Source organism: Sturnus vulgaris, chromosome 1 (assembly GCF_052056855.1).
Source record: "Sturnus vulgaris isolate bStuVul1 chromosome 1, bStuVul1.hap1, whole genome shotgun sequence".
Classification (NCBI taxonomy): domain Eukaryota; kingdom Metazoa; phylum Chordata; class Aves; order Passeriformes; family Sturnidae; genus Sturnus; species Sturnus vulgaris.
Genome location: NC_142243.1, coordinates 49,626,862 through 49,653,659, shown reverse-complemented (window position 1 = coordinate 49,653,659; position 26,798 = coordinate 49,626,862). Strand labels below are relative to the sequence as shown.

General features: G+C 43.2%; 1 long non-coding RNA gene across 2 annotated transcripts; it reads right to left on the bottom strand.

Moving 5' to 3' along the window:
- Window positions 1-2,221: 2,221 nt before the first annotated feature.
- On the bottom strand, window positions 2,222-25,526 carry LOC148225201 (uncharacterized). 2 transcript variants are annotated; one of them, XR_015804388.1, is made up of 4 exons: window positions 25,055-25,526; window positions 14,802-15,145; window positions 14,545-14,686; window positions 2,222-2,507 (listed from the first exon to the last, which is right to left on the bottom strand). It is a non-coding gene; the product is annotated as an uncharacterized LOC148225201 (long non-coding RNA). The 2 variants fall into 2 exon arrangements; XR_015804389.1 differs by lacking the exon at window positions 25,055-25,526 and adding an exon at window positions 15,241-20,303.
- Window positions 25,527-26,798: the final 1,272 nt, after the last annotated feature.

The following is a 26,798-nucleotide window of genomic DNA, read 5'->3' as shown; positions in this document are numbered from 1 at the left end:
ATTTGGAAACTTGCATTGTCCGGGAACAACAAGGGTTTATCTGTGAAAGTAATGCAATCAGAGCTCAAGATATCTGCTTGGACACAGAACAGAATGTTTGTAACTTTGAAATCCATCCAAATGAGATTCCTGAAACTGTACTGGTATATATAGGCAATGGATGTGCATGCTTTAGAACTGCTTGTGATAGTGTTTTTATAGAAAATTTGGTACTGAATACTAAAAATCATTCAAACTTTTGTGTCTGCAACTTTACTAGGATTTCAGGATGTGATTTTTCCTATGTAGCCCCAGTTACTTCTCACCACCTTTTGCAGTCAAATTACACACTGATCCACCATCTATTGCCCACTCCAATTGGAATGAACCTCTCTCTGGTGAAGCAATTGTTGCTACACCAAGATCTGATCGAAATTTTGGAGAAGATCAAGAAAAACAGACAGAAAACTCTAATAGCTGTTCATCACAATGTGGAAAAAATACATCGTGTTTTAGAAAGGGTAAAGACAGATGCTGAACACAGGTGGTGGGATACTCTATTTGGGTGGTCACCTACTGCTACAGGTGTCCTGAACAAATTGTGTCATCCCACCATTGTTCTTTTGATTCTAGTTTTAATTGGTTTTGTTTTATCAGCAATTCTATACATCATGACTTGGAGAATAACGAAACAATTAACACAATTGGCATCTGTGACAGATGTACCCAGATCGGCTACTGTTGACATCCCTAGGGTTATTGACACAAGGTTTCAAATAAGATAAAACATGATTTTTTAACTAGAATTATCTTCTAATTTCAATTAGAATTGTTTAATCAAAAACTTGCTTTAAAAAATTGATTTATTTCTAATCAAAATTGAAAAATTTAAAGAATTGAACAAATCGTTTGAAATTGTTAGCAATCAAAAAAATTGAATATAATTAATCTGTTTTGTTTTCCTTTTTCTCCTTTTCCTTATCCTGTCCCTTAACTTTTTCCTACTCTCCTGTCTCTGTTTTCCGGGATATGCTACCAACTTGGACGAGTCCTGAAGACTTCACTACAACTCTACAAAGGGGTGCTCTTGACGACGATCGTGAGTCACAGGGTGGTGTAAGGGTCGGTCCGAAGTTCCTCTCGATTCTGCCTCCTGACCGTAGCAAGGAGACCTCGAGGACCCCACCCAGGATGACTCCGAACAATCCTCCGGGCCAGGTGGATGCTCGTGACTGTGTGCTGGTGTATTGTGTTCACTGGACTGTGCTGTTGTGGCACCAACCAGAGACTGTGTTGTATCAACTGAGGACTGCTTGTCCGTACCTGTCTCCTGCAGCACCACACAATGGTCCATAAATCTTCCCACCTTTTGGCCAGAGGCCACTTGCTTTGGAGAAGGACTATAAAAGAGTAACCCTCTGGAGAAGACCCTTTGAGATCTCTCTACTGATGAAGACCCCCTGGAGAAGACCCTGAGATCTCCCCACGGATGAAGACTCATCTATCAGATGACCCCTGAGGACGCCCATCTCGTCTGTTGATAGCTATTCTCCCATCCCTTCCTTTCCTTCCCCTTTCCCTATCCTATACCTCTCCCCTTTACCGTAACTGAATTGTTGGCATTTGATGAAATGCATTGCTGTTGTTGAATAAACTGATTTTCTGGTGTTGAATAAACTGATTTTGTCCCCTGCATTTTGCCTGTTTGCACCTTTGAGATCAAAAGAACCATCACGACCCCCGCTCTGCATTAATAGCGGATCGTGACAGTGAGGGCAGGTGCTGAGGGGCTGGTGTGGTCCTGGTGGGGGCACTGTCTCCTGCTTCTTTTTTTTCTGCCAATGGTCTTCAGTAAGAAAGATCCCAGATAAAATGGAGCTCAATTCTTCTTAGAGTTGGACATGAGGAAAAAGGCCACCTTCCTGATTTGTCCATGGACCTTCCATTATAGAGGTGGCTGCAGCAGTTCATGCATTTGCTGTAGGTACTGACTGGGAACCACCAGGTTGGGTTATTTGCAGCTGCAACCCTGCAACCTGCATTCTTTGGGAATTAAAATTCAAGTTCCCAGAACTGACCTGGTACTTCTACCCGTTCTGGTATTTAGAAGCTGCAAATTCTGTTTGCCAAGCTTTTTCAACCTCTTTTTAATCAAATGTAACTTGGAGATATTAAGAATTTCTTCCATATACACTTTTACAGCAAAGTATTTCCAGCTCAGTGAACCATCTGCACCTAAGAATAGTTAAACTGCTCTAAGTCTATGTTAATCTGCCAAAATGCCCCATATCAAAGGTTCTATGAGCCCATTGAGTATCACAAAATAAAGAACAGCTTTTGAGCTGTATGAAAAAGCTAGATGTATGCTAGCAGTATAAAGACACATAAAGAGAAACCTGTGTGTGACTACAGCAGTACCCACCCATCTGAGCATCCAACACCATGCCAGGGGTTACTGTTTCCAAACATTTAGACTTCTGTCTCTTCAGGCTTTTTACATCAGGTAATCCCATGGGAAATTCAATCACCTTTTAGAAAGAGAGAAGACATCCAGCTTTTCAGGCCTTAGAATATATTCCCACAAAACTCAGAGCAATATATAGACCACAAAATTCAGAGCAAAGCTTAAAAAGAACCAATAACCAAATAACCAATTTGGTTATTCTCTTTCAAACCTCATACTAGGGCATCATTTGGAGCTGACAGCCCACTTACATGTCATCAGCACAGAACCCTCACTGAGGGTTGTAATGTTGCAGAGCTGGCGCAAGCAACAGAAAGACAAAAGCAAATACACAAACTTTCCTTGATTTCATCCCCCACGCCTAAGGTCTTTGGGAGAATCATTGAAAGAAAGAACATTAGCAGCTTCTCCATTAAAATTATAAGCAAATTAAGAAGTTATGAGTTGTATTTGATTTTTAGCCTTCTTTATGGAGAGATTTTTGAGGTAGCATTGTAAAAATATAGCGAGGAATTTAAAAAAGTAGCAGTTTGCATTATTAACAAGAATGGATTTTAAAATAAGAGATTTACTTTTAACTTCTATACTCTTCCATTATTAACTTTGCTGTATGCTGCACTTGGCATAGCCCTTTGTAGAAATATGCTGAAGTAATCTAATATGAAGATGAAAAAGGCTTGGATGGTTAGGACAAGTTCACATCCATCTGTAGAAATAATGTTCTTGCAATCTTTTTGACCACTAGGAATGAAAGAACGTTATGGTGTCTGTTCCTATCTGAAGATCTCAGAGCAAGTGAGGATCTAGCAAGGTTCAAGAAGGATCACTTAGGGTCACTAAGTCAGAAGAGCTCAGAACAGTATAATCCATCCACTTAGGAGCAGCCAGACCCACCTTTACTCAGAGCAAAGTACACCTGGGTTTGAAAAATTGATGTCTGCATGGGAAAAATGTTAGGTAGGAAAAGCACCATGTCTGGGGTCATCTGGGAGCACTCAGTAGTTGCCTGCCTTTGCTTCCAAACTGGTTCTGACTCCAGGTGCTCTCTGCCAGTGGGAGGTGGCAAGCTGGCACCCTCCAGAACCTGGCAGATTACATCACAAGCCCTTCAGCAAATCAGTCTGGGCATTATGCTATAAGAGCCTACTTCTTCCAGCTCAGAAGCTGCCCTTAGCTTCCAGCAGCTGTTGGAAGGCTGGAGCTTCCCACATGCAGCAGCACAGACAGGCGCAGAGAGAGCGAGAGTGCAGACATCCCACAGGCTGCAAATGAGGGAGACCTGTAACTCAGAAAAATAAAGTTCCACTGTACCATGTTGCTGAGGCTCAGCAGTGGTGAGGCTGCAACAAGCTGTGTGTGTCTAGGGATGAAGGGGGGTTTATTTTGTGGTGAAAAAGGGAGGAAATGCTCAATTTACTAAAATTTTACTTTTAAAACTACTTTTCATTTAGAAGCAGAATATTTAGTGAGATAAAATGTGGCTGTATTGAAACAGCATGGCCAAGAGCAGGCTGAATTTCTCTGCAGCAGACAGGCATTGTTTTCTAGGTAAGAAAAGGTTAGAAAAGTCTTCATGTGGATGCAGGAAGATTTTGTGGCATTTAGAGAATTAGCATGGAGGAGAACTCCATGGTTCAGGATATTTCTAGGACAGACTGCTGCAGAACTGCAGGAAAAAATAAAAACGAAAAACAAAAGCATTAGAAATATATGTAGTTAAGCTACCAAAACAGTGAAAAACAAAACCACTCAGAAGGTCTAAAACTCTTCACAATGGAATGGTTTGGGAAAAAAAAAAAAAACACACTTAAAAAGAGATTTTATACTGCCATGCCAAAATAGAACCAACATTAATTAGTGGTTATTCAAGAAGGGCACTCTAATATGTTAATTAAAAGGGCTTTCAATTAACAGAAGGTGATTTGTAGGGAGATGCCTAGGAAAAAGATTTATCTTCTGCATTTGGGTTTAACAAAACAGTCATGAGGTCTAGTCTGGAAGCCCTAATCAGAATATTGCTCACTCCTGATCTGCTTGAGTTCTTTGGGGAAAAAGGTGAGCCAAGCCTTTCAACACTGCAGAGCTTCTGAAGATTTTTCTTACCAAGAATAAGACTCTGTTAAGCTGAATTTGCAGCCCCGGATGAGCCACAGAAGAGAGATCAGTATTTTCTAGTCTGAACATTCTATCCGAGGCAGAAGTGTATTTGCTTCATGTTTGCTTTACAATCTGAAATACAGCCCTCATTCTGCAAAACATACTCTTCCTGTTGGTCCTGACACAAGTTTGGCATGGTGGTAAAGAAAAACTTAGAAAAATTCTTTAAATAGTCTTTTAAAATTTTTAAAAGAAGGTATCTTTTCAGATGTCATTTGAGAAGCAGCATTCTGTTGTATCAAGTGCATCAGAGAAAAACAGATGGCATAGCAAAGTTCAGGCACGGTGGTTATGATGTAGCTCTAGTAGGAGAGGAAACATGGAAGAGAAAGAGAGCATCTTCTCTCAGGGGAAAAGCAGTCTCACTGATGAATGAGACAAGATGACTAATAGCTCAAGGAGAGCAGATCAAAGGCTGAAAACTAAAATCAAAATACTAATACTAGCCACCCAGGCAGGCGCCACAAGCACAGACCAGCGCAGGAGGGAAAGCAGCAAGCTGGCTTGCTTTGACCTCCATCAGGTAGGAGAAGAAGGAAACTTGAAGGTCAGGCTGCAGCACAAAGGGGTGCAGGAGGAATCACAAGCTACAAAGTCCAACCTGAAAAGGTAGTACACAGGTAGGAACAAGGGTCCCGTCTTTGCCATCTCACAGCCAAGCCTAATGAGGCCCCAGCTTCACTAGCTAAAGGCATTTCACAATGTTTCCTCAGGGCAGAGAACATTTGAGCAAAAGGACAGTGGCACACCCAATTTTGCATGATCTTGCATCAGAGAGCTGATCATCTCCCACAACCAGATTTAGGAACCTTGAAGACCTACTGGTGAAAGGCAGAAAATTTGATCTAAAAGCTAACAACAGAACTTGCACCAGAGGAAGCACACTATCCTTTTACACTAAGTCATGCTGACTTGCACTGGACTGTTAGTAAAAAATATACACCAGAGAGAGAAAATACATGCCTCCTTAACATTGCTAGGGCAAAATGCTCTATGCATGTATCAGATTGAATGATGCAGGTTACAAAAATATGCGCACTTCAGCTAAGACAAAGCACAACAGTATCTTCAACAGTGGAAAAACACTGGAAACAAAACTCACATAGGTCTCGGTACTGAAGTTTAACAGTACTGTTTGAACCAGATGCAGCTGCTCATTGGCCTTGAGTTTTGCACAGGAGAGGCACAGAAGTTGTCTTGCCAGGTAAGCATACTTCCTAAGTAACCCTGAATAATCAATCAAATTATGACAGCATTCCAAAAGGATGAGAAATGCTGCAAACTTCACAATTCAAGGCTTCACAGTTGTAAGAAATCATCTCTTGTCAGCTTTCTGCAGCTTCCGTCAACCCAACAGTTACTGTATCACACAGGCTGAAATCCCTTTTCAGTTAAATGCCCTTGTTGGCTGGGTCTAGAAGAATGCCTGTGAAAATTTATGAATGAGGTACTGTGTGCAGAACAATGCCCTTGTGCACTGTAGTGACTTTGAGGGATGCATAGACAACATGAGAAGAACATTTTAACTACTGGAGGCGAAGTTAAAAGGTCATAAATGTGGTCTAAGTCAGAAATGTATGGAGTGGGAGTCAAAATGTTTGCTCAAGGGGATTAGAGAACCAAGCAACATGGCACATGAGATGTCCTTGCAGGGAAACCACAGAGCGTCACCACAGTCTTTCCTGGTTGCTGGATTTCCCCAAAATTGCCAATACAGCCCAAGCAGCAGAACTGCAACCTGAATTGGTGATCTGGGGCTGGGACTGGATATTCAATGCTGGATACCCACAGCAGATTCAGAAAAGGAAGACAGCCAATGGGAATAAGCAGAGGGAATGTAACTGGACTATACAAACTACAGAGTTGTGAACATGCTGATACACTTAGAAAAATAGTCTCTTGCTTCTCACCTCCCCTGGAGCCTACACATAGATGTTTTCATTAAGGTATTAGGTACAGCTAATTATAATGGTGTTAGGATATTCGATCGAGCATCACTTTGTACAGCACAGGAAGAACACTAACAAACAGGAAAATTGGAAGTTCTTTTTCAAAAACACAGTGACTGACAAATTGTTGAAACCTATACTCTGAAAAAAACCTTTGTTTTTAACAGAAGGAACAACATAACCCCTTTGTGACAAATATGGATGTTACCCCTTTTTGCCTGGACTGCAGGCCCCAGACCAGTTCTCAATGTAACAGCAATTATTTGGGTATCTTACAGTCCACTGAAGCAAAAGCTTCCCAGATTTTTCAGATTCATTGAAGTTCATGCTGAACAACCAATAAACCTTGGAAAAAAGCAAAACTTTTTTTCTCCCTGGCACAGCAACGAGGCCAGTTCTTAGGCAACATCTTGGAAGTAAAGTCACAAAAGAAAAGCATGGCATGAGTAAAGACAGACTTGAGCTGTGCTTGGAATCTGATTTGCTGCCAAGAATTAAAGTTTCTCAAAAACATCTTTTAGCAAAGGTACTTCAGATGCTAGAGATATAAGATGCATCAAGATAGAAGAAGTTTTTCTGTCCTGGGGTACAATGCAAAAATGTGTATTCTATCACCATCTGTTAAAATGTGGGAGGGGTGGTGATCCTTATCTCTGTGGGAGATATCCTCTGCTGATGTGCCATCTGATAAGATGATCATCGTTATCCATTCACAACCCATCCTTCCTCCAGAAGATGTATTCTGTTAATGGGCCATTAAGTCCTATTGTGTGACTGATAAGATTACATCATCCCATTGGGAGATGCCCAAACCAGGGGCAGGAGCCAAGCCTTTCTTACTTAGATAAAAAACTGGGGTTTGGGACCCGAGGGCAGACCTTTCTACTGGATCCCAGACGAAAGTCGGACTTTTTTCCACATCATTGCTGGATCTTCAGAGGAAAACTGCACCTTCTACAGGAGCACTGCTTCAACAGAACCACATCTGTCATCCAGGAGGACTGCAGCCACCATTTATACGGACTGCTACCAACACCCTGACTGACAGGGTGTCAGGTTGTATTTCTGACTGTGTTGGTGGTTGTTTCTTTTATATTACTGCATGTATTTTATTTTTTCTCTTTTCTCCTATTAAATTGTATTACTGACTTGGAGTCTCGCACTGGTTTTACTTTCAAACCAACACATTAATTTGCGCCCAACGTGGGGCACGAAGGGTACTGAGGAAAGTCAGTATTACAATTTTGTTTTCACCATGATTCTCAACATGCTTACATGGGTTTTATATCTTGCTCTCTATATTTTTCCACACATGGGGAACTATCTGCCAGCTGTAATGCTCCTGTGTAGACCAGGATATGGTATAAAAATTGCTTTACTGGCCTATTATGTCTACTGCATGATAACCTCTGAGGCAATGAACATAATCCGGAATATATACTCGACTTTGTTTGCTTGTCCTAGTCTAGGTTGCTACATCCGGGGTTTTAACAATCACACCCAGCCCTTGGGGGGAGGGGTAAAGGATGATTTTTTCCAATCTTTCCGGCCTGATACAGTCGTTTTTGGAAATGTTGAGTTCCCGCTGGATGCTAAGGACAGCATAATATTGTTGTTAGTTCTGCTTTGTCTCCTCTGCACAGCCTTTACAGCCTACAACATGCTTAGAAACAAAACACTACATGGCGTATTGATGCGTATTCTTGAGGAAGAGGAAAAAAGAAACAAATCAACTTCGTCCACGACTGCACAGAATGTCACAAAGAGGAGAAGAACCAAACAAAAAGCAACAGTGCCCGTGTCTATGCAGACTGCCACAAAGGAGGAAAAAGCCAAAAGCAAAGCAACAGTGTCCGTGTCTATGCAGTCTGCCACAGAGGAGAAAAAAGACAGAAGCACCATCAGCATCTCCACACAAACCATCACTGAGCCAGAACAGCCTAGACCAGTAGCAGTTGCGCCCGTTCAGAAGAAGAAATCAAAGAGCAAATCAGTTCGCATAGTGACTGACGAGGACATGGCAGGACCTTCGCACCCAGCAGAAGTGACAGAGCCAGAAATCATCACTCGCTCTCTATCCCTGGGTGAGCTGCGTGACCTGCGGAGGGAATTCACCCGCCAGACAAATGAGTCCATCTTGACCTGGCTGCTCCGCATCTGGGACGCTGCAGCCAATGACACCATTCTGGATGGATGTGAGGCCAGGCAACTGGGATCTCTGTCCCGGGATGTGGTCATTGACCAGGGGATTGGGAGAACCCAAGAAACTCTCAGCCTCTGGCGGCGACTGCTGACAAGTGTGAAGGACAGATACCTTTGTAAAGAAGATCTTCAGGTGCACCAAGGTAAATGGAGCACAATAGAACAAGGTATCCGATGCCTGAGGGAACTGGCCGTGCTGGAGATCATTTTCTCAGAAGATGAGAGATTTCCTAAGAGCCCAGACTGTGTCCGGTGCACGTCACAGATGTGGTTGAGATTTGCACGACTTGGACCAGAGATGTATTCCCATTACCTGGCAACGCTGCAGTGGAGGGAAGGTGAGGACATGGTAGGCGTCTTGGCCAATAAACTAAGAATTTATGAGGACACTGTCACAGCCCCATTTTGTACCCATGTCTCATCCGTGGAAACAAGGCTGGTGGAGCAAGTCCGAAGCCTGATTGAAGAGGGCCATCAGAAACTAAAAAAAGAACTTAAGGAAAACAACTACCAGATCTCTCCTGAACCAACAAGAGTTTCTGCCATTAGGAGCCGGCGTTCCTCAGGCAGGGAGAGAGGACACACTCCACGAGGTAACCTCTGGTTTTTCCTTCAGGAGCATGGAGAAGACATGAGGAAGTGGGATGGAAAACCCACCTCCTCCTTAGCAGCCCGGGTACGTGAGCTCAAAAGAGGGACACCTACCCCAAGAAGTTCATCTAGAGTCAATGCTGCTCCAGTCTCTCGTGTACAAAACTCCAGACAGTATCAGAATGATGATATGACTGATCCTCTTGAAGGAACCTCAAGAACCTATTTACAGGGAGAGAGCAACGTGTACCAGGATCAGGAATAGAGGAGCCCTGCCTCTAGCCAGGTAGAGGAGAGGGATAATCGGATCTATTGGACTGTGTGGATCCGATGGCCTGGCACATCCGACCCACAAAAACATAAGGCTTTGGTTGACACCGGCACCCAGTGTACTCTGATGCCATCAAAGTATGTAGGAGAAGAATCCATCTCTATTTCTGGGGTAACAGGAGGATCCCAGCAGCTGACTGTAGTGGAGGCTGAAGTGAGTTTAACTGGGAACAGGTGGCAGAAACACCCCATCGTGACTGGCCCAGAGGCCCCATGCATCCTTGGCATAGACTATCTTAGAAATGGATACTTCAAAGACCCAAAAGGATATCGCTGGGCTTTCGGGATAGCTGCTGTAGAGACAGACGGCATTAGAAAACTGAGCACCTTGCCTGGTCTTGCAGATGACCCCTCTGCTGTGGGACTACTGAGAGTTGAAGGGCAACAGGTACCAATCGCCAGAACAACAGTACACCGCTGGCAATACCGTACTGACAGAGACTCAGTGATTCCCATCCATGAAATGATCCGTAAACTGGAGAGCCAAGGGGTGGTCAGCAAAACCCACTCACCCTTCAACAGCCCCATCTGGCCTGTGCGTAAATCTGAAGGAGAATGGAGATTGACCGTAGACTATCGTGCATTTAATGAGGTGACTCCACCACTGAGCGCTGCTGTGCCAGACATGCTGGAACTCCAGTACGAGCTGGAGTCCAAGGCAGCAAAGTGGTACGCCACTATCGATATCGCCAGTGCATTTTTCTCCATTCCTCTGGCAGCAGAATGCAGGCCTCAGTTTGCTTTCACCTGGAGGGGCGTGCAGTACACCTGGAATCGTCTGCCCCAGGGGTGGAAGCACAGTCCCACCATCTGTCATGGGCTGATCCAGGCTGCACTGGAGAAGGGTGAGGCCCCCGAACATCTACAGTATATCGATGACATCATTGTATGGGGCAGCACAGCAGAAGAAGTCTTCGAGAAAGGAGAGAAGATTATCCAGATTCTGCTGAAAGCTGGTTTTGCCATTAAGCGAAGTAAAGTTAAGGGACCAGCTCAGGAAATTCAGTTTCTAGGAGTCAAGTGGCAAGATGGACGTCGTCAGATCCCAACAGAGGTAATTAATAAGATCACTGCTATGTCTCCACCTACCAACAAGAAGGAAACACAAGCCTTCCTAGGTGCCATAGGCTTTTGGAGAATGCACATTCCTGAGTACAGTCAGATTGTGAGCCCTCTCTACCTGGTTACCCGCAAGAAGAACGATTTCCACTGGGGCCCTGAACAGCAGCAAGCCTTCGCCCAGATCAAGCAAAAGATTGCTCATGCAGTAGCCCTTGGCCCAGTCAGGACGGGACCAGATGTGAAGAACGTGCTCTACTCTGCAGCCGGGAACCATGGTTTGTCTTGGAGCCTGTGGCAGAAGGTGCCTGGTGAGACTCGGGGTCGACCACTGGGATTCTGGAGCAGAAGCTACAAAGGATCTGAAGCCAACTACACTCCCACAGAGAAGGAGATCTTGGCCGCCTACGAAGGAGTTCAAGCTGCCTCAGAGGTGATTGGCACAGAAACACAACTCCTCCTGGCACCCCGACTACCAGTGCTGGGCTGGATGTTCAAGGGAAAGGTGCCTTCCACACATCACGCCACTGACACCACATGGAGCAAGTGGATTGCCCTCATCGCTCAGCGCGCCCATATTGGGAATCCAAATCGCCCTGGGATTCTGGAAATAATTACAAACTGGCCTGAAGGTGAGATTTTTGGATTGTCTTCTGAAGAAAAAGAGGAGCAAGTGGCACGTGCTGAGGAAGCCCCACCATATAATGAGGTACCAGAGACTGAAAGACGATATGCCCTCTTCACTGATGGTTCCTGCCGAATTGTAGGCACTAACCGGAAATGGAAAGCTGCAGTATGGAGCCCCACACGACAAGTTGCACAAGCTACCGAGGGACAAGGTGGATCGAGTCAGGTCGCAGAGCTGAAAGCCGTCCAGTTGGCTTTGGATATTGCTGAACGAGAGAAGTGGCCAAGGCTCTATCTCTACACTGACTCATGGATGGTAGCTAATGCTCTGTGGGGTTGGCTGGATCGCTGGAAAAAGGCCAACTGGCAACGCAGAGGGAAACCCATATGGGCAGCTGAGATTTGGCAGGACATTGCTGCCCGAATAGAGAAACTGACCATAAAGGTTCGACACGTGGATGCACATGTACCCAAAAGCCGGGCTAATGAAGAACATCACAACAACGAGCAGGTGGACCGAGCTGCCAAAGTGAAAGTATCACAGGTGGATCTAGACTGGCAGCACAAGGGAGAATCATTCCTAGCTCGTTGGGCCCATGATGCCTCTGGTCATCAGGGGAGAGATGCGACGTACCGATGGGCCCGTGACCGAGGGGTGGACCTTACCATGGACAGCATCTCACAGGTCATCCACGACTGCGAGACCTGTGCCGCAATCAAACAGGCCAAGCGGGTGAAGCCTCTGTGGTATGGTGGACGATGGTCAAAGTACAGGTATGGGGAAGCCTGGCAAATTGACTACATCACCCTTCCCCAAACCCGCCAGGGCAAACGCTACGTACTGACCATAGTGGAAGCAACTACAGGATGGTTAGAGACCTACCCTGTGCCTCATGCCACTGCCCTGAACACCATCTTGGGCCTAGAAAAACAAGTCCTTTGGAGGCATGGTACCCCTGAGAGAATTGAATCAGACAACGGAACCCATTTCAAGAACGGCCTTATCAACACGTGGGCCAGAGAACATGGCATTGAATGGATATATCATATCCCTTACCATGCGCCAGCTGCCGGGAAAGTTGAACGGTGTAATGGACTCCTTAAGACTACTTTGAAAGCACTTGGTGGTGGAACCTTCAGAAATTGGGAAATGAATTTGGCCAAAGCCACCTGGATGGTTAACACCCGAGGGTCCATCAATCGAGCCGGTCCTGCCCACTCTGAACCCCTGCACACAGTGGGTGGGGACAAGGTCCCAGTGGTACACATGAAAGGTATTTTAGGAAAGACTGTTTGGATTAATCCCACCACAGGCAAAGGCAAACCAATCCATGGGATTGTTTTTGCTCAAGGACCTGGTTGCACCTGGTGGGTAATGCAGAAAGATGGGGAAACCCGTTGTGTACCGCAAAGAGACCTAATTTTTAGTGAGAACTGTATGTAAGGTTTCATTTTGTATTATATATCTGTAAGAGGGTATTGGTTTGGGTGTGATGTAGATGGTAATAGAATAAGGGGTGGATTATGTCCTGGGGTACAATGCAAAAATGTGTATTCTATCACCATCTGTTAAAATGTGGGAGGGGTGGTGATCCTTATCTCTGTGGGAGATATCCTCTGCTGATGTGCCATCTGATAAGATGGGGGGATGATCATCGTTATCTATTCACAACCCATCCCTCCTCCAGAAGATATATTCTGTCAATGGGCCATTAAGTCCTATTGTGTGACTGATAAGATTACATCACCCCATTGGGAGATGCCCAAACCAGGGGCAGGAGCCAAGCCTTTCCCACCTAGATAAAAAACTGGGGTTTGGGACCCGAGGGCAGACCTTTCTACTGGATCCCAGAGGAAAGTTGGACCTTTTTCCACATCATCGCTGGATCTTCAAAGGAAAACTGCACCTTCTACAGGAGCACTGCTTCAACAGAACCACATCTGTCATCCAGGAGGACTGCAGCCACCATTTATACGGACTGCTACCAACACCCTGACTGACAGGGTGTCAGGTTGTATTTCTGACTGTGTTGGTGGTTGTTTCTTTTATATTATTGCATGTATTTTATTTTTTTCTCTTTTCTCCTATTAAATTGTATTACTGACTTGGAGTCTCGCACTGGTTTTACTTTCAAACCAACACAAGGGGATAAGGACTGCCCAGTCTGAAGAGAGCAGTCTGCCAAAGACGATCCTGCTTTAGCTCTCCCTTGAACTATGATACCTTCAATTTCTCAATGTGACATATTGAAGCTTCAAAGCAGCTCCTGGGTCCCCAGTTTTCCCTCCTTTTTTGCTATATTTACAGTTCTGATAGTGTCTGTGCATTTGTGAGGGCTCAAATTAAATATCACTGCAGCCCATGGGGATATAAGAAGGCATTTTGGCATTTTAGTGTTTTATACCCACTCCTGCTGGAGGACCACCTCTCCACCTCTCACATATCTTCTTTCCTAGATGACATGTATTGCATTTGGAACTCACTCCTGGTTCTGTAGCAATTTGTAACTAGCATATAATAAGAGATATCTGCTCTGGGCGCTCTCTCAGATGAAACTGGCTTAGGCCTCCCTGCAGTGGTCCCTCCACAGTGATCATGGGACAAAATGGTTCCAGCCTTACACCAGCCCATGCGTGTCCCTCTGATGGAACAAAAAGGATGCTTCTTGCCCTCCCATCCTATTCTGCTTCCATATCCCCATACCCCTCTCCACTACAGTCTCACCCACCTAGACCCTACCTCCTTATCCACTCTCAGTCACCTGCTTGTGCCAAAGGTCCAGAGGCCTGAGTCTTGGGAGAAACATTTCCACCCCACTAGTCCATGGAAAGCATGTGCTGACGTGAAGGGTCTTATCCTGCAGCCTGGCAGCTACAGATGGTCGGGAGCAGCCTCCTCTTGTGTTGTAAAGCCCTTTCTAAGAAAGATGAGGTCTAATTTTTGTTCTGGTGCTGAAGTAGAAAAATCCCCAATAGGGTAACAGGCAAACAGACACTGAATCACAGAGAGGATATCCAAAGCCTCTCAGAGGTATGTTATGCCAGATTCCTGAGGTGTTGTCTGGAAAGAGGCACACCAACTGAGGAGGATTTCTTACTTGAAAAAAAATAAATAAATAAATAAAAAGAAGAGATGAGGGAACCGTATAGAAAAGGAGGTATAATTAGAAGTGTGTGACTACTCACTGGAAGTTGGTTTTCTGATCATACATGAGCCCTGCATGCATGTTTCGGCAGTAGAACCTGTATCATCATCCAAGCACGAAGCAAACTGCCACAACTCAACTGTAGAGCCACCAGGTAAATTGAACTTGACTTAGAACATGTTCTGTAGCAAGAAAATAAAACAAAAGGGAAATACCTTTTTTTGCACAGCACACCAATGCACTTATATATCTTGCCTGAAACCAAAATATCAAGCAAGACTATAGTAGGCAACCTACCTCTTAGATAACCTTGTTTTGAAATTTGGTTTCCTGAAAAGGGTCCGTGGTGCTCTGAAGGGGGCAGAATTTACAAGCAACTTCTCTGGAAAGTTGCTAAAAAGCATCTCACACAACTGTCAACGGCCCACAGATCAAAAGGATGAGCAGTCAACTCAGCTGGCTGAGAATTTTACAGACTTTTGCTTTGTCTGACAGGAAGTAGGACGATCCTTATGTTTGGAAGAGGTGAAGGGATTGTTGTTTCTTTGTTTCATGTAGAAGAGCCTGAAGCATATCCAATGACACTGCATTTTGTTTACATTTGTACTCTGAATAGACCCCTTGGGACCATGAAGTTCGTGCTGAGAAAAGAAAAAGAGAGGAAGAAAGAAACTTCTGAACCCACATAAAAATACTTGAAAAATCTGATGGGGAGGGAAAGAGCACAAGAACTTACAGTGCAGCTTTCTTGTCAAGAGACCTTCAGAAAAAGATCTGGCAAATTAATGTTACTGGGATGATAAAATTCATATCACACTATGAAGGAACGGGAAATAACCCAGTAACAAAATCTGGGAATAGAAAAAGAAGTTAAGAGTTCTTCACTGCAGCACTTTACCTTCTTGTTATGCTTTACCCACATCTCTACGTACTAGTGCCTTTTGATCTGTGTCCTCTCTATGTCAGTTCACAGTGGGCTATAAGGCAACATGCAGAGCAGGGCAAACCATCCAGCACACATACAGACTGGAAGAAGACAAGGATTCAGGCTCCAGGGGCTGACACAGCAATTGTAAAAGGTGCCTTGGCTTTTACCCACTGGCATCCTGAGGCTATTTGTAGCTCAAAAACTTTGAACTAAAAGCATTTTCATCTGCATTTCAGGAATGCCTGTGCTATTGATCTGCCCAACTTGAAAGCACCAACTAGACTACTTAGCTATTCATGCCAGCTACTGAAAGGCACGTTTGCCAAAACAGTAAAGCAGAATCTAAATCTGGTCATGTTTCAGAGGAGGAAGCAACAGCAACAATGCAGCAGCACCAAAAAGTAATCTGGAGAGAGATAGTGGTTCTCCAAACCCACCAACACTTAGCCATCGCAGGGTACTTAGACCATATTTTGCATCCAGGTTCGGAAAACTTTTTTTCTTCTTTATGTATTTTTTCTTTCTTCTTTTTTCCCCATCACCTTTTTTCCTCTTCTCGCTTTTTTTTTTTTTTTTTTTTTTTTAAATCTTGGATAATAACATGCATATAAAAGCAATTCCAGCTGCACAGCCTCCCTGGACCTGTCTAACCTTTGCCAGCCTGTCAGCCTCAGCAGTCTGCATAGGCAATGATAAGCAAATCATCCTTCTCTCTCCTAGCAACCTGTTTCCCAGACTTATGGCACCAGGAAGGTCTGCTGGGAGATGTGTTATTTCTGAGCTATAGCAACTCCAACCACACTCCAACTAACCACACCACCACCTTGATATTGAACCCAAACTCCTGCCTGACACAGTGCTAAATATTTAGTGTTTGTTAGCACAGATGGTAACTCTTATCATGCATTTGGAAAGGAGAAAGAAAATCCAAAATAAAGGTTCTTATGTGGGAGAGTCATTTCACATCTGACAGAGGGTGGCAAAGAGTCATAATTAGCATAATTTATAAACCTTAGAAATTATGCAGGTGACTGGAAAAATCCCATCATCTCCTTGTGCAAGCAGGCTAATGTATTGGTGATCTGAGAGGTAATTCAGCAGCAGAATAGAGAACTGCCTGAACCTGCTCTGCTGAGCAGCAAGCTTCAGCTGCTTCTCTGCATATTACCTCTCTCTGCAGGTTGCCACAGAATGGTGCCTTAAATTCTGGCAAAGCTGCTATATCTAAGTGAAGAAAAAACTTGAGAATTTTGTCCAACCCCTAATCCCTCAAACAGGCCACCAGAAGGAATGCAGTAGTTTGGCTCTTCAAGAAGTAAGGCAGGCTGTGACATTCACCAAGCAGGCCCAGCCCTACAAGCATCCCTGCAAACCCTACAATCTGTTTATTAGATCTCTTACAACAGTGCTGCAGAGGGGTAAAAGACCTTGTCAAAAATTAACTTTTTTTTTTTTTCAGGAATGAGCTAGCTCCATCCGTCAAGAAATATTGAACAGTTTTGATGGTCAGTAACAAAGGCATTTGAAATCTCATTGCAGCTTCAAGTGTTTTAGCATCTGGAAGCTCAGTGTATTCCTCCAAAGGTTTGCAGGTGCAGAATTAACCAAAATGCATAACCTCTCTTGAAGGTAGCACCGTTTCTGATATCTTCAGAGATAAACACATGGATCTGGAGGATTATTGTGGCATTAGCTGCTCTGATTACATTCCCTACTGCTTAATAACAAGAGCAGAGATACTATAGGTGTATCAACAGAGTTTTGGATTTGTGAGCAAAGAAAGTTGGGGGTTATTAGTAGAATGTGAGGAAAGAAAAGGTCACACACTCAAATATACCTCTGAGGATACTGCTGACAGTCTGTGGGGCAAGAGAAGTGATTCTCAATATAGCATCATGAGTTTTCTGATAAGAAGCAACAGGGATCTTGTTCGCCGTAAGAGCCAAAAGTGAGACATGCGGGGCTCCAGGTGGCTCTTTAAAATGCTGTTTATTATAATCTAAATTATACAGTAATTTATGGGTCGTGGATGACAAGAGCCCAGTCCACAGCCTTTTCAGCCACAGCTGTAGGTTCATCTAAAGCTTTTCTAGTTCTGGTTACAATACATTACATACTTTTCATTACAAAGCATTTTAATACATGACAACCAATCAATATTTTTACAATTATTTATAGCCTATTCTAACTACTAACATTACCATATTCATGTTACTATTTTTTCAATTACAAAAGGTTAGTATGTTACAGTTTAAGCTAGAAGTTGTTTTTCAGTTTTCTTGCAGCAGAAAATTCTGAGATCTTTTCTCTACTTGCAACATTGGCTTTCTTGTTTGCTTGTGAAAATCTTTTTTGCTTGGTAAAAACATTTTTTATTTAAAGTGGATTTATCATATGCTCTAAGTTATAAAAAGCCCCTTTCAACTCACTTGCTCTTTGCCTTCTAGTCACCCAGTTAAACTGGCTTAGAAATTATGTTTTTATATTAAAACTTGCTATTATTTCTATTTTTTCTTCAAATTTTGCATTCAAAAATATTTCTGTTATACATACATATCTGTAAGACTTTCCTGTCAAATCCTTATCCTTCCCAACAGTTAGCAAAGCTGTAGATCCATCTTGTCACATCCAGAGGGCTTTGGCTGTGAGCTTAATATTAAAAAAAGATGCAACCACATTTTGTGACATCTGCTTTTTAAAGATAGTAGCTACAGTATGTGCACTCTTCATGTTCCTATTTATCTGCTGGTTTTGGCTGGGGCAGAATTATTTTTTTTCACAATAGCTCTCATGGGACTAGGTTTTGGATTTGTGCTTTCAAAAATAGCATTGATAGTTCAGCAGTGTTTTAGTAACTGCTTAGCAGTGCTTACAGAGGTGTCAAGTCCCATATTGCTCTGAAACTGGCGCAGGCCAAGGGTGCTCATGTAGTTGGAAGGGAACCACAGCTGATCAAAGGAACCCATAACCTACTGCAGCATTCCAGTATCTGAAGCTGGGCGGGAAGAAAGAGGAAGTGGGGACATTCAGAGTGATGGCATTTATCTTCCCAAGTCAGTGTTACTTATGATGCTCTCCTAGGGATGGCTGAAGATCTGCATCTCCCACGGGAAATGATGAATGAGTTCCTTGCTTTGCTTGCATGCACATCTTTTACTTTACCCATTGAACTGTCTTTATCTCAAACCACAAATTTTCCCAGTTTTACTGTTCAGGTTTTCTCCCCAGATCCACCATGGTGGGAGTGAGTGGCTGTGTGCTGCTTAGCTGTCAGCTAAGTTTAAACCACAGCATAACTGCAGTAGCACCTAGATTTTTTTATCATTAAAAAGAAGCTTACTTTCATTGGATATAAAAAGCTTGAAATGGTGGTCTCAGCAAAATGGTGGCTGTTAACTGCACTGTTGCTCCTTCTGTCTAATGCTTTCCCCAAGAAGGTATCCTGTCCTTTCCGCAAAAAGTGTTTGGTTGGTATTTCATGGAGAAAAGTAGAGAGGTAGCTAAAGAACTTTATAGCTGACATTACGAGCTACTAGTGAGATTAAACATATTTTTCCCAGGCACACTTACCAAAAATAAAACAGAATAAGTTTACAATTCTATTGTTCCAGCTTGCTGTGCTTGTTAAAGTGCAGAAGACAATCTGTAGTTGCTTATTTGGTATCTAAGCAACTGTCAGACTCTATCTCTACTAATAAGAAAGAGTGTAATTATGTGCTGCTACTTTAATTAACAGCAGATGCCTATGTTTATGAAATAAAATATAAGATTTTTCTCAAGTGTAGAGCCTTGCTTATATGCAAGTTGCAAAAGCACTTTTGCAGCATCTGAAGGCTTTGTTTGGCCATGCCAACTTGCTTGTGGAAGGACACAGGGCACTCACAGCCAGTTGTGTGCATTAGACCACTGGCTCAGAGCCCAGCTGTCCCAAACACACATTTGGGAGAGCTGCAGGGCAAGGATAAATCAGTATTTAATGTGCCTTTTTGACACTCACAGTGCTGGCATGAAGCAAGTTTTTGTGCCTGATCCAAAGACCAAGAATGCATAGCTTACTTTAGGCTACCTACTGCAGTGCCCCAGAGGCTGCTTCCTGCAGGATACGGTCGCAGAGGAACCAACACAGCGAAAAATCCTTAAGATGAACTTCTGATCTCATCGAGGTGCTTCAGCAGCACATAGTGATGCAATGCAGCATTTTTCTTACAAAGGAATAACAACGGGGTCTATTGCTGAGGGTCCTTCTTTGCATATAAGAGGAGAAGAGTACCAACAAAACAAAATAAAATTCTGAAAATACACGCAAACAGAGAATATAGATGAGAATAACCTTGTCCAGGATAGAAAATACTTGTTAGATGAGTTTCTATTTTCCATTATTCAGTATTTTTATCCTTGTTTCCATGGAAACACAACTTGTGCAATGATGCTGTCCTGCAAGGGAGTGAGTGGATGCACACATACTTCTGTACATCTGTGAATTCTTTTCCTGGCCTTCAGCAACTTTGAACAAACCTGCCAGTAAAGCTGAGGTTCTGAGGATAATTAGATGGAAGGAGTTTTGTGAAAGCATTCAGGTAAGGGAAAAGTGATCTTGTAAGTTTTCCAGCCAAAGAAATCTCAGTAGATAATAGAAAATGTGCACAGGAGGAGAACAAGACCACCCCTGTAACTGCTACATCTCCAGAAGTGTTGGAGTCAGTAAGTCAGGAGTCTCTCTGATTTCTTCAGAGAGAAATCAGAGTGCAGGGATTGAATTAAAGTCTTTGAATGGAACAAGTAAGTGAATAGATGAAGTGGATAAGTAAGTAAGTAAATGGAATAAGTTTTAAGTGCTTTTAGTGAGTAAAAGGTCTTAGAAGCCTGAGAAGTAGTACATATTCTAGTGAAGGTTGAAAAACATACTAGTGTTTTCTTAGAGGCTCCAAGAACCTAGCTTCAGACATAATAGAGTTGAGAATATTGCTTACATTTTTCAGTTAGAACAAGATAGGCCACGTATGTAGTCTATACGTAGCCTGGCATGCTAAGAAACTAGAATTCTAATAGGTTAAGGAATAGTGGTCCGAGTTTGTGTCTTAGCTAGTTGGAAAGTTTCTATAAAATAACATGCATCAGGGGGCTCTATGCCATGGCTTTATGCCATGTGCACTTTGCCATTGCATTTTACCACTGCAGTTTTGCCATTGCTTTATGTCATTGCTTTGGCCATTGCTTTGTTTTTGCTTTTGAGACTGATGTGCTTTTGCAGTAAATAGCTTTATAGCAACTATTAACTTGCTTGGCTTTTAAAAGAAGAACATTGAACATAACTCGGCAGTGTCGGTGCCCAAGAGGCACCCGGAGGTTTGCCTAAACCTAAACCTAAACAGGTGCTTCTGTAGTAAAGCCCATACTTTCTTGGTCATTCAACACTATATCACACTGCCTGCCACAAGGCACAGATCTGTGGGAAATTTGTTCTTGGGTTTGGAACTCAAGGCTCCTGCTTAGAAACTGTCAAAATGCAAGACAACCTGCATGAAGGTTTGCCCATCCCTTGCAGTGTCTTGCCCTGTCACCTGCACCCTAAGAAAATGAAGCAGGCAACTAAGTTTACTCCATCTCTTCTTTCCTCCAAAACGAAGTACCATGCTGCCTCTCACAGACATGTACACAAGAAAAAGGACAGGTCAGATCATCAAAGTAAATTTAGGGGAAAACCTGAGTGTCCATCAGTACATGCCTCATGTCAGGAAGATATTAAATCCTTTAGCATACCTTTATATTCATAGTTTTTATGCTCCCCATCACAGTTGGTAATCCAATTACAAGAACTAAGTTACACAAGACTGCACCCTAGTAGGCTGCAAGAGCATGCAAGTGTATAACCCGTACCGTTTTCTTCTTTTCCTACACTTCCCAATCTCTAATCTGCTCTCCATGAGCACTGCCAGCCATTTCTCTGCTCAGTGCAGTAGATGCTGTCAGCAGAGACACACACCAAATGCTTTCCCACAGAGCCCAGTTTTGCTCTTGCCCTTACTCTACAGCTCTCAAACAGAAGTCAAGGTCATTCCAATTGTAAATTTCTGTTTGTATTTGGTCCTCCCCACACTTAGTGTTTACTCACAGAATGTAAAGCAAAGCTGCCCACAACAGGTATCACTCAGAGCAAATATGGAGGCAGAAGGATCTGCTTGAAGGAGACACTTGCAAGATGGAGCATTTGCATTTATTCTAAAGCTTTAGGGACTAGTTTACCATGTAAGTTATTTGTGACAAAGCCTCATCAGCCTTATCTTGAATGGGCTATAAGAAATCATCGATGCTTAAGACTAGCTGTATAAAATCACTGTGACCTGTATTAATTAGCATTCTAGGAGATAAAAACTCTATTTACACCTATAGTCATTTTCAAAGTGACCTGTATGACTGTTGAGCAGTATTTGAGGATTATCCTCTTCAAAACAGAGGCCTTGTAACTTCTGCTATACTCAAATAGTTTCAGTAACCTGTGTGCATGTAACATTCAGTAACACGGAAAAATAGACTGTGTGGTCCAAATTCCTGCTCATTTTCTGTGCCATGTGATATGAATATTATTGCAGCTGTGCAGGGAGCAGATCTCCTCAGACCACCTCAAAAGACAACAAGCACAGCTCAAGGGAAGTACACCAAGGCACAAGAAGTTTCTACTTGTATTACCCTAAGCTTGCAGCCCACACTCTCACACTCCTCTTCACAGTGGATGAGACGCCACACAAAACACAACCACCATGGAGCAACAGGAGGCAAATAGTTAGTCTAGGTAAATTCTCCCTGGGTGTAAACTCTACCATAAACCAGCCTCTTAGAGCATGTATCATATTCAATACATTACCAGCAGCTCTACATCATGGCAGAAACCAGTACAATTTCAATAGTCACCTTTAGGACACTTTCCCTTAGCCAACAGCATAAACAGCTATGCAAAATTGCAGCCCTCATTCAGAAGGGAAGAGGAAGACTCCCATGTACACTATCACCTCCTCTTCAGAGATGAGGAAAAGTGTTATATACTAGCAAGGTTATTAGATGATAGTATGGGTCATTGCTATCAGTATTTCACACAACCTATTGCCCTTCTGTCCCTTAATTAAAAATAAAAGGCACAGGGTGTTATTTTGCAGAAAATTAGGGTGAGCTGGAGGGACTCCATTGTTAATCCCCATTGACAATCCTGTGATGAAATGCCACATGCTTAACATAGCCAAAGTGTGTGTGTATGTGGGGAATATGGAAATCCAGAAAACATTCTTCTTCTAGAGACTTACAGGTAGCACTCCAATTTCTCTAATATTTGCAGAAAAATCTCTTTCTGTAGCAGAGCAAAGCTACCTCTCCCATCAGCTTGCATCAATTTTGTCTTGACTCTTAACAATACAGCTCAAAATTTTCCACACAAAGCCAATGATGCTGGTGAGATGCAGAGATTTAACAGCAGTGCAGTGCATGGTGGATGATCAGGGTTTGTGTTACGCCTTTCCATCTAATGCCATCTAGTGCTAAGGAACTGCCAGGCACTCTTGGTTAGGTATTCCTTCTATATTTGGGCATTAGAAGTCCCCTGCAAAGTTTTGTTTACTTCAAAGCAAAATAAAAAAGTGTTTCAATGGGGCCATATAACAACACTGGAAAACAGCAAGGCAGGGGGAAAGTGTTTTTAATCTGGATCTACATCTAGTTCTGTGATAGATCACATATTCCTTTCCTGGAATGGAAATTATGGAAATTAATACTTGCTGGAAGCCACGGGCTAATGAAAAATTTACTAATAAAATATGAAAAGCTCCTTCACTAGTGAAATATAACTAGTGACTGCAAGAGGCTGATTAGAGAAGAAATTCAGCTTTCTTAAATAAGAAACTCAATTTGTTTTGAGATACTCCTGTCTACCACCAGGTGTTAGACTCTTGCACCTTGACCTGCTGTCTCTCCTTTGCTTTACAGGCTGTAGGTTCACACCACCCCTTTTTGACTCAAAAGCTGGACACTGGCACCTAAGCACCTACCTTGATTCCTCTACTCAGATTGGTCACTCCATGGATTATCCTACTCATTTCTGAGATGTAAATCCTTGTTACAGCCAGCCTGGACTAGCACTGTCAAATGCATATGATCTGCTGCATTTTCTGTCTTCCTTGCTCTGTCCATCATCAGCCCTTAGCTTGCATCCAGCTCTCCACACTCACTGGAAAAAAATAATTTCCTTCACCTTTAAATTTCTCATCTGAACTCTCTGTACAGCTAAAGCTCCTTTTACCCCTCCCTTTGGCACCATTGATTTTTTTTGTTTTAGTTAATATTCCAGTCCTTTCAGCTTGAATTTTGTGTTCCCTTCACCGCCTAAAGTGTTATGATTCATGTTGTCTAAGTCTTGGGGCCTTTCTTCCATTCTTCGTTCTCTTCCTAAACTCATTTTATTTACTTCCTGTTTCCTCAATCATTACCTATCCCTCCTTCAGCTTTCCTTCCATTTTCTGCGGCCCCTTCTCCTCTCCTCCACTTTGACATCTTGCCTCTTCAAGTGTTTTCCATCATCCTGGTACAACATCTGCTGTTAGCATTGTAGCTGCCCCCACAGTGACAGAGCTGTTACTGCCAACACACTTTTCTCCTCCCAGCAGCACAAGACCCTTTTTTCTACTCCTTCTCTTAGAATGAGTCATGATCACACCCACCCTCCATTTTGTTTCAGTCACCTCATTGCTGCAGCTGTTTAAACCTAATCAGTTAATTTTGTACTGCTCCAGGTAAGCAGACATCTTACCATGCCAGATGAGCTTAAATCACACATGGTATATGCAGAAAAATACTGTCCAAGTACACAAACTAAAAGTAGAAAACTCCCAAAAACTACCTAAGTCCAGAAGGCCAATAAAGCAGTTTAGGATGACCTGAAATCTTACCTATGCCTTCACCATGGCAGCATAGTGCTCTGAGTTCAGTGTGCAGCTGGTAAGGAAGGTGGGTGCGGGCAGCTGACATAATTGTCCCTGCATTTGGCTGGTTTTATAGTTCAGGCTTCAGGTCATTAATCAAGGAGTATTCATGGTATTTACACGTAGTTAAATTTGATGATGCTTAATTACCAAACGATTTGCCTGTCCTTCCATCAACATAAATTTCAAATCTCTTTTCGCATATATTCGCACCAAAAAGATATGTTGGTTGCATGGTTTCAGTCTGCCCTCTACTGCAGGCTCAGCATGCAGCTCTGTCATGCTGCTCATTTAAGAATAAAAACAGCATGGGCTGGCTCTGTCATACAACTCAGATATTCTGTGTTTATACACAAATGCATATTCAACTCAGAAAGATTAAGCTAGCAAAAACTAAGAGGTGCCACTATTTGAGGGGAGATTTTAAATCCTTTAGTAGGAAATAACAGAGAAACAAGAGCTGGGTAGGCCCATCTTCAACCAGACAGCGCTGCAGTGAACTCCCCAAGTGTAAGGTAATTAGCATTTGCACCTCGGCCTCCCACCTCACACGCCACATACTTGCTGACAAACACTGAAAAGCAGGCAGACCAATGGCAAATCTCAGATTAAATAACCTGTAAATGTTGTACCAGCCAAAACACAGGGTAGTTACCTACCTCAGACAGCTTCTCTCTTCCAGTGGAAGCCATCATTAGCAAAACCTGGACACTAACTCACATTCCATAAGCAAGTCTTCCTGTCGTCTGCTTTGGCACCACGGTTGTAGGTCCACAGAGGATCCCACTGCCGACACTGAAGACAGAAGGGTCTCCCACTGCTAGCAGCAAGCCTGAGGTGGGGCAGGAGAAACTAGAGCTTAGCCATGGCAGAGGAAGCCATTTGCCTGCATGTTGCTTGTAAAACAGCCTAGTGCTTTCTACCTGGATCACACAATGCTACTTGTCCCCAAAAATTTCAAAGGCATCCCTCCAGAGTGAGCCCAGGCCAGGCCTGGGTCATGGGACAAAGATTACTTGAGATCAAAGGTTACTTCAGGTCAGAGGACAGAAGCTACTTGATGTGAAAAGTTACTTTCTAAGGCAGATTTCCAGAATGAGACTAGTCCAGCCTCTGTCACAGTACAGCAGTTAATTGAGATCACAGGACAGGTCTTGCTCAAGGAGAAAGGTTACTGGAGTTCACAGGTTGCATGAGGCCAGAATACAGAGATTATACTGGGTCAGAAGTCGTTTCAGGACAAAGATTACTCAAGGTACAAGATTCTGCAAGGTCACAGGGCCAAGGTTAATTTATTCCAAATGTTACTCAAGGCCAAGGGACAGAGTTTATGTGAGGTCAAAGCTTACTTCCAGTCAAAGGTTAATTGAGGTGACAGGTTCCTCAAGGCCAAGTGTTACTTGAGGACAAAAGACAGGATCCTCAGGATCAAAGGTTACTTGAGGTCCAAGGACAGATGTTCCTCCATGGCAAAGGTTCCTCACAGTCACACCACAAGTTACTTTAGGATAAAGGTTATTTCAGGTCACCCAACAGGTGAAAGGTCACTTGAGGTCAAATCTGGTTTTGGTATAAATCTCACCAGTGCCCATAATGATGCCACAGCCAAGTCTCAGCACATTTTTGTCACCCAGATGCTGTCAGCTCTCACATGCATGTGTCCCAGGAGCATGGTCCAAGACCAGCTGGTCTTGCCAGGCCCATACCCATGTGATTGCTCACCACCTCGGCCTCCAAGGAAAGGGACGGCAGGCAAGCTGCCCACTGGGAATGGCCCTTCCATTGCTCTGCCTTCCCAACAACACACCACACTTCGCTGGAAAGTGTGCTGTTAGGAACAGGCTACCTTCACATCAGCAAACACTCCAGCAGCTTGCCAGCACTGAGAACAGCACTCCAGCACCCAGGAATGCTTTAACTTGGAAGTGCAAATGCATACGGGCATTGCCATGCAGAACTGCTGAATGGATTAAAGGTGAAAGGACTGAAGGGACCAAAAGTAATTTGTGGTGAAGCGTGGTGCTGATTTTGCAATGGCAGTTGCCTCTTCCTTTTCATGCTTAACAGTAAAGTTTTTCTTCACAACCTAGTTAATAAAATTGGTGGCCTGCCTCTCACAAGGATTTAGACACATTAAAAAAAACAAACAGGAAAAGAAAAGCACAATATAAAAACTGAGATACAGTTGTTGGCACCAGGGACTATTATACTCAATTAGGGGAATTAGATGCAAGATTGAAGTCATAATTTGAGATTAGCAATAATTCTATGTTTGCCAGTAAACTAATAGAGTTCCAAATTTGAGTCCAAATCAGAAAAAGTTCAACTTGAGTATTTCAGAACTGAACACATTTTGCTAACAAGCCAGCACACCTCTCCAGTAATGCAGAGGAAAAAAAGTTT